This window comes from Punica granatum, chromosome 1 (genome assembly GCF_007655135.1).
Source record: "Punica granatum isolate Tunisia-2019 chromosome 1, ASM765513v2, whole genome shotgun sequence".
Lineage (NCBI taxonomy): Eukaryota > Viridiplantae > Streptophyta > Magnoliopsida > Myrtales > Lythraceae > Punica > Punica granatum.
This window is the reverse complement of record NC_045127.1, coordinates 15645090-15654454: the sequence shown is the minus strand read 5'-3', so window position 1 is coordinate 15654454 and position 9365 is coordinate 15645090. Positions and strand designations below refer to the sequence as shown.

At 36.5% G+C, this 9365-nt stretch overlaps 1 long non-coding RNA gene across 1 annotated transcript; it reads left to right on the top strand.

The window, feature by feature from the left end:
* Nucleotides 1–5964: 5964 nt before the first annotated feature.
* Nucleotides 5965–8759, top strand: LOC116194010. Its single transcript, XR_004154336.1, has 2 exons — nt 5965–7454; nt 7723–8759. It is a non-coding gene; the product is annotated as an uncharacterized LOC116194010 (long non-coding RNA).
* Nucleotides 8760–9365: the final 606 nt, after the last annotated feature.

The window sequence follows — 9365 nt, the reverse complement described above, 5'->3', positions numbered from 1 at the left end:
GTTGCGCTGATTGAGAGGTTTCATTTTCTCCTGTTTTAGCTAGGGTTTCAAGCTCTTAATTAGAACCTCCTCCATATATAGTTTTTGAAGTGAGAAGAGTCATATTAATATTATAAGGTTATGGCTAGAGATATGTGTTCAAGCTCGTTTTCTCCTCTATACAATTTTATATAAAAATGGTACGTCGGCTCTGATCTACCTTAACATAAGTATGACATCATACATAGCTGTCAAAGATTTTCACCATTTTGTGGATTCATGATAAATAGGGATCGAATGAGCGTATGCTTAGGCTCTGTCCAACGAAAAGAGCAGCTCTAATCGAGGGTTAGATGGCCAACCTCCTTGATGCTAAGGGAACGACTGAGGAAGGCTAGTTGCATGACTTAGCGTCTACCTTGCTTGTTTGCTTGACCATCATAAATGCAAAACAACGTTGCTCTGCGCCAGGTGCAAGTCATCATTCACACGTGAGAGGTTTTTACTATGAATAGAAGGTAAGGAATTCCATTTTCACTGCTAAAATATAGTCGTCCTCAATCCTATTCTAGCCAAGACATTTGGGCTATATAACATCCCCAGAAGAGCAATTGTCATTCAAGCTGACATCCGATCTAGCTCTATTGGATCCATTAATTCATAGTTTTGTTAATCGTTTGCTGTTTTTTTCTTCTTTGAATATAAGGGTGACACATTTGTTTAGTACAATAAAATAAAAATTATATAATAGCATTAATCTTTAGCTTTTAATCTCTTTTCATGACACATGGTAGTCATCAAAAGGAAAATTGTTTTCCGAGAAAAAAAAACTAGATCATATACCCAGAATAATACTGTAAGAATTTTTCCTTTATTCCCCACATACATGCCTTTTCCAACCAATTAGCACAACGAATTGGCTTTATACACATGGAATTCTTCTTTTTAATAGCTTATATGTCATTTGGAATGATTTTTGTGATCTCATAGGATTCGGATCTCATCATATTTTGTCCTTTCCGAGCCACCCGCGTACCCCATTTACTCCCTGTATCGGTCGTAATCATGCTTATAAACCGGATTATTCCTTTCTTTGTAGACAGACACATGCATGTATGTGTATATATTTATATAACTTGGTGATGGCAGATCTTGAGAGAGCAAGGTCTCCAATTTCAATCAATCATGTATAGTAAACATGAGCTGATTTAAGTAGTTTGACGCTTATTCTCTTCAAATAATGTCTTTGATTCGAGTATTTGAATAGAAAAAATTTATGATCGGGAGATTTTACCTCTTAATAGGCTAACTGTGCTCGAACTGTATTAATCAGGACTTGTTGGATTTTTGAATATCAAGATGTATACTAAAAAAAGAAAAAGAAAAGAAATACAACTTATAAAACTATATATACTAGTATGCGTAAATCTGTAATATCAAAAATTGGAGAATCTTACTAATAAAGTGTTGGTCGAGTAATAAACAGCTCAAACCTCCATAAGGAGGAGAACACAAATTTGAGCCTCGCGAAGCACACATGTTAGGATAGAGAATAACCTTTATGTTCGATCTCCGGAACTGAATTAGTCAGGACCTATTGGGTTTCTAGATACTAGGTGCATGCTAAAAAAAACAGGGGAATCTTTTTACTAGTCTGCAATAAAAATACATACATATAGATATACTAGTGTAATATAATAATCTACTGATTTTGATTAATAAAATTAAACAAAGCATGTGCTAACTCCTGGTCCTTACCATAAAGTCGTCCAGAAATGCATCGTCATCACATTTTTTTAACAAAAATATTGGGTAACCTAACATCAATGGAGACTCCACGGTTAAAGAAAATAAAGAGAGTAAGAACTATTTACATTTGATATTAAAGAGATGCTCGTTCATAGTGTATGTAAAACTTGGACTTCGGAGACTTCGAGATTAATTTTGAACATTCATGAGTTAGAACTTTTCGGAGTTTCATGAGTTGGCAGGATTCTGTGTATATTACGCTTCTTCATCAATAAAGATTACGGTTTCAACCAAAAATCGAACCTATAATAGAGCTGATTTTAGTATTTCTTTCTGGATTTAGTTCTCCTATTGCAGTCTATAAATAGGCAATTACACTATACAAAAATATGCAATTTGTTGAGTATTTTACTCCATGGTTTTGTCCTATGGCCACCGTATGCATATTATGTTTTTCGTATTGTCTCTCATATATCTTTGTCATATCTTCCACAAATATTTAGAATATAAAAATCATAAACTTTACATGAAATTTCAAAGTCACCACGAACTTGAACTTTTAGTATCCAAATACATCAATTATTACTTAAATTCCATGTCGACTATCGGTTCATTTTACCGTCCACTTTTCTAATGTGGCAAGCCTACGAGGCTAACGGTTCCTGTGTGGCAACTAACAGCAATTGATGATGCCGCATGACAAACATAGATTATTTGACTGAGCCCCACATATATTTTTTTTATTAAAATCATTCTGAAAAATTAAAAATTAAAAATAAATAGAAAAGAAAAAGAAACAAATTTGAAGAGGAGGGTGGACGGCAATGGGGCCACGCTGACGGTCACCACCACCCCAATTGAGGTCGACAGCCATCACAGTCATGACCGACGACCCTAATTGGGGGATGGTGGCCGCTGCTCGGGCCCAATAGGTCGGAATTGAGGGAACCTTGTAATTTGGGCGTGCAATGCATTGAGTCATTGTATTCAGTGACTATCTTTTACTCCCGTAGTTTTATCCTATGTCACCACATATATTATTTTCTTCGTATTCTCTCCCATATATCTTTTCACATCTTCCGCATTATTTAAAATTTAACAGTGGCTTTATTGAGTTCATGCTGCACAATCATAACTGACTCAGCAAGCAATGAGAATTGCGGCATAAAGAGAAAAGGTAGTGAAAATTAAATCAGAAGGCCCAAGGAAACGAAGTTCTTATAGTGACGATCGACACTAATGAACATAAATATACTCTCTTTTTTTTATGTAATATTGATTATCTAGTGTCATGCGCTTTCGTCCATTTTAACCCTTTCTTGGCGGGCTTAAACGCGGGCCATCTACGTTGAGCTGCTAGCGTGTATATATCTTATAGAAATTATTTCATGCACATGAAATAGAGAAATAAATAAAGGATAATTTTATATTAAATAAGGTTAATATTTTAGAACATGTGATTAGGATGATCCCACATTTTCATATGGCATAAATTTATTTATTTGGTTCATTTTCTGTATTTCTCATATGGATTGTTTTAAATAAATACTAAATTTATTGGTTCATACTAAATTTAAGTTTTAATAAATTGCGAGTAAGATTTTCAAGGAGATACTAATTAATGTCAATACATTTCTATGCTCGAGGTCGTTTTGGTGTATCTACTGAGGTCTTAATTAAGATGTTACCCATTTTTTCTTTTATGACCAAGATGTATATATTCTTGTGGGTCTCAGTCCCGCCCTACAAGACCAGTTGCGTATCATGCACATGATGGTGCATGTCGACTGGTGTGGCCTAGAGGCTTTTGTAGCTGGGTTTAGGTCGACCTTACAACCTCTTTTCAGGGCGGAACATAATCGACTGCCTATCCTAACCCCTGACGGTTGATGGTTACCATATTAATATCTAACTATGAAAAGAAACAAGAAATATAGAAAAAAGGAGGACTTCTATCAAGGGCTTTGTCATGATCATGCAGTCATGCACGCTCATTATAGGTAAAGCAAAATATGTATCTTTTTAGGAGAAATTCGACAAGGAATGGACCAGCCTCATCTTCAAACATTAAAAAGCGGAGAAATAGATCATATATGTATTTGTATACGTAAAGAGGATGGTCCCAAATGCCCCCTACCCCTCCAAAAGAAGAATATAGCCATTGAAGGAGAAGACCAATATGATATGCCACATGATTGCTGCTTCTAATTAAGAATCCTCATTCTACTCCATGAATCAAAATCAAGTGGACAGAGGACAAAGGAGTCCGTGTCCCATTGGTTGGGTGACCTCATTCTAAGAATCGAAAAAGATCATGGATTCGATTTTTATCAGTTCTGAGTTCTTAATTTAAGCGGAGTCTCGGTTGATTTCCCTTCCTTTAGCTACTCAGATGCGGGGCATCACCTTACTAACGAGCCGACAAGGTCTAATTAACTCAATTAAGTCAGCTCGGATTTGCATCACACAGTGCTTGGTATCAACCGTCGATGTTGTCATACCTGACTTTATCAGCTTCTACATTCCCCATACAGTTATGGCAAAGGATGGGTTTCCTATAAACTTAGGAAGACCTACAAATCTTCAATGCCGACCTTAAAGTGTAAATTTTCCAAAAGTGTTGTATAAAATTATACTAATTAATTGAGATCATAAATAGCCATTGAATGTGGAGTTGCCATGCCGGCTTCTTGAGCGCTCAATTTAAAGCGACCAAATTTTGACCCGAAAGTGTTCCATGTTGTTCTTGTCAAATGTAAGGAATTGCCGCATAGAGCTTGAGTCAAATACAAATATTGAACTTTCAAATCCTCATATTATAAAGGCTAACATTTAACTCTCTGTTTGGATGGAGGGAAGGGGAGGGGAGGGAAGGGAAAGTTGTATCGAACTTTCCCTCCCTTTCCCTCCAATCCAAATGATAAACCTTTTCCATACAGGCTGAATGATGCCACGACCAATGCTTGCCAATAATCTTCTAATTGACAAATGTTTACATTACAAGAAGCCAATTCCATATGTCGTGTTAATTCACATAATAAAGCACTAATAGTTAATCCATTATCTTCAAAGACGAAAGAATGCCAATAAAAAATAAAAAAAATTCCCAGTGTCTTGGCATCGTAAAATATACAAAAATATATGTTTAAAATTAACATATATAATTTACCATAAATATATAATTATATAAACCATGCATAGAAAAAAATGGGAAAGACACGATGACAGCAGTGCTCTTGATGCAAATGACTCACCGAATAAAAGATATGTATAGATATAGTACCAGTAGCTAGGATTCTAGAATGTAATAAAATAAGTAATAGTTTAACATGCATAATAATGTTTAATTACAACTCTATGTGCTTTACCTGACTACAAAACTCTTCTTACAAGATTAAACTCTATCGCTTCCGGCTAGCTTCCTCATGAACAAAAAGCACATTATCTTAATTTTTAGGGCTTTCTGGCCAGTCTCATGAGTACTCATGGAGAGCAAATTGAATGCCTGAATCTTGGATCGAAGCATTAGATGGGAACGTACGTTCTCGATCATGACAAGTGCCTGAACAGCCTCGAACATACAATCCCATCGTCGAAATCGAAAAAGTCGATAAACAAATATATAATCCGAACTGGACCATCGCATGGATTCCCACAACATACACGCAGACAGACACATACGCAACCCCCACTCGAATTTATATTAAATACATTTTTATATGATTTTTTTTGTTTGTACTCTGGTATTCGGAAATTCATTGGTCAAGACTAATCTAGTTTGAGTTGAATCTAAAGGGTAAAGTTTTTTTAGTATAGATTTTCTCCATTCACAAGACTCGAACCCAAGGCCGAACTGCCTGATATTATCTCTCTATCTTCTTTCCCCGACTTCAATCAACATTTGCAGAGATAACCCATAAATTTTGGCAGGACAAATATAAACATATGGAGAGGGCTGAAGACAACGAAGCCAAGACTCCCCACACTGCCACATGGATTGCTGAGGAAACATGCAATCTTTGCCCATTTCCAAGTTGCCGAAAGTGGCAGAAAAGAAGATAGAGATCGAGGAAAAGAGATAGACTATGATCAGATCAGAACAGAACAAAATATGCCAGAGAGAGAGACCAACAAAAAGAAAGACCAACAAGGCTAGTTGTTTGGACTTCTTTTATTCATTTATCCCCTGTGCCCTAACCCCTCTCTCTCTCTCTCTCTCTCGATATATCGTAATGGAACAATAAATAATTAGGACAACCAATCAAAATCGAATACCTATTTATTCTATCCGTAATGCATCTTCCCTTCCTCCCTCTATATAAACCCCCAACAGGGCTTCTTCTCCTCTAACCCCATCAAATCATCAATCATGAATCAAAATAAAAATCAAATCACCCCTGGTCCATTCTAATGGAATAGTAAAATTAGGGTTTCTGAGTCAGAGGAGGGCTTCTGAGGACAAACAATACTCAAATTAGGGTTTAGGAATGTCCAAAGAGCCCATCTCAATCTTCTTCTTCCGTTAGCCAGCTTCCGGATACATGAGGGGTCGGTCTTGGTTGTCTTCTTCTCATAAGACTGAAGGGGTAAGGGAGGTGACAGAAGAGAGTGAGCACACATGGTGCTTTCTTGCATAATAGTGTAATGCTTGAAGCTATGCGTGCTCACTCTCTGTCTGTCACCCCGCCACTCTCTCAATCTCTCTCTAACTCTCTCCCTCTCTCTCTTTGTGCCTATGTCTATTGTCGGCCTGTCAATTTGCTTCACTTTGAAAGATGATTTAGGGTTTGGAAGATTCAGTCTTCAAACTTTTGATTGTAATAATATACATACATACATATATATATATATATATATCTATGAACTCAAAGATACCACTATTAATCTAGCCACGACGTTGTAATTCAACACAAGTTAAGCATCCAACCAGCGGATTTTACCAGCAGTGCAAGGGTTTGACAGTTGAAAAGGAACCATGGAGGGAGGCCAATATTCTCATCGAACCTCTTGCTGATTTTTATTTGTTCTTGCTGTGTCTTGAGTCTTGAGATATCTTATTGTTGTAATTCTTGCACGAAATAGATCAGATCTGACATCTTAACCGTCTCTCTCTGTTACATTTTAATGATCTCGAAGCTGTTCGTTTTATGAGTTTGAACTTATTGTGCAGCCATTTATGTAAATCAGATCTATTAATATTTGGATCGTGTCCCAAATCCCAATTAGATCTTCGGTTCTGTGTCAGTTTGAAGTTTCTCTTGCAGGCCATTCTTGTTGGTGTGAAAGAGGCATGGGTTCTTTTGGTTTGTTTGTTTAGCATATTTGGAGATTGTCCCTGTGATAGATAGATACACACATGCATATGCATATATATATTTTTTATAGGAGGGCAGAGTTGACAACAAATTAGAAGTTGGTCGTTTGTACTTTTACTTGTACTTACTATGACAAAAGTTACATCACCGAAGACAGTATTTATTGTCTGGACTGTGTGTTCCTTACTAGTTTATTTCATTCTTTTACTAAAAAATTCACCCCCTTTTAACCGTAAAAATTTTCCTCTAATTTTTTAAGGTGAAATTGATGCATGGTCATTGTTCTTGCAGTACAACTTCAGGGGAAAATCATTCATGGGAAAGTTTGTGTTTTTGTCCGATACAGCATTGTCGGCACGTGTTGTTCATTTCAGATCTGCGATGTCATACAAGATCCAGTACAAGAATCGAGTATGCCAGCTTGAGTTTGTTGAGCGTCTGTTTTGTGATACCCTCTCTAAACTACAGCTCTTCCTAAGCCTGCTCTTGTTTTTGGCATAAATATATCTCAATGTATTTCTGCATAAGCAAAGCTTACATGTCCGTGAGCATGCATAAGTTGAATTAATGTATGTTCTCTTTCAAATCTATTAATTGTCGATACATTTGCTGAGTTAATACATTTGGTGGACTATTAGTCGTAACATTTGTTTGATCTTACTTTTTTGTGGTATTTCAGGTGTGTAACGTTATGTCATGAGGAACGATAGATTCAAGGAATAATCAAGAGATGGGCTTCAAGTCCTAAATCCCAATGGCAACTTTGTTCTGTGCAGGAATAAATAGTTCTTATGCAAATATTTGTTCGTTCCCATGCAAATATTTGCTCTCTCTCTGCAGGTAGTTTTGTATTGGCTTCTCATATATTTGTTCTGTTAGATCAGTGTTTCTATGCATGTTTAGGCGTTCTTTTTTTGGAGGAATTTGGAGGAATAAATGTTGCAGGCAGATATAGTTTCTCCAAATCCTCCATCTAAACAAAATTTTTAGGTCATATCAAATGATAGATTGAGGGAAGTTCTTGGAAGGTAGTAGGCAAACTGGTTGATTAGTTTGCAAGTCTGCTTGTTCTTTCATAGGTTTGGATAATGCACAGAACATTTGATTAGTTTGCTATCTATCTATTAATCAAAATCAAATACCCCCATGTTCCATTCTAATGGAACAGTAAAATTAGGGTTTTTGAGTCAGGGGAGGGCTTCTGAGGACAAACAATACTCAAATTAAGGTTTAGGAATGTCCAAAGAGCCCATCTCAATCTTCTTCTTCCATTAGCCAGCTTCCGGATACGTGAGGGGTCGGTCTTGGTCGTCTTCTTCTCATAAGACTGAAGGGGTAAGGGAGGTGACAGAAGAGAGTGAGCACACATGGTGCTTTCTTGCATAATAGTGTAATGCTTGAAGCTATGCGTGCTCACTCTCTGTCTGTCACCCCGCCACTCTCTCAATCTCTCTCTAACTCTTTCCCTCTCTCTCTTTGTGCCTGTGTCTATTTTCGGCCTGTCAATTTGCTTCACTTTGAAAGATGATTTAGGGTTTGGAAGATTCAGTCTTCAAACTTTTGATTGTAATAATATACATACATACATATATATATATATATATATTTATCTATGAACTCAAAGATACCACTATTAATCTAGCCACGACGTTGTAATTCAACACAAGTTGAGCATCCAACCAGCGGATTTTACCAGCAGTGCAAGGGTTTGACAGTCTCCAGATATTCGTCTCTTGTCGTGCTCAAGTAGGGTCTGTACTTTGTATTAAGCTACATTATGCATGGTTATTTGGTAATTCTAATTAGGCCATGTATGCAAGATCGGCGGATGCAGAGCTTATACTTGCATTCCACACTATGACTTTTGTGTGTGTGAGAAGATATTTGTGTTTGTAGATTGAGACGGTCATTGACAAGCTAGTTTGGCTATCTGCAAAGCAGCAAAATGTCAAAATAACACGGGATAAGCTTATCAACCAATATGAGCTAAAATATACTAATAAAACATGAAAATTTGGCTCAGAGACAAACTGATCTGTTAGAGGTTGAACTTTACCAGCAATTCAAATGATCGAAACTCACTTGAAGTATTTTGCGGTTAAGGACAAGTCAAGACTCGAATGAGATAAGTCTCATCAATAAAGTGAGGATATTCGTGGTCTCACCGAAAAAAGAGGTATAGGAATATAATTGAAGAAGGCAAAGCATACATTATGCATAAAGCGCAAAAATTTTATATATATATATATATATATATGTGCTAACCCTAAAGTACTGCATAGTGTCATGATGCATTTTAAGAATTTAAAATCATTGATTAGG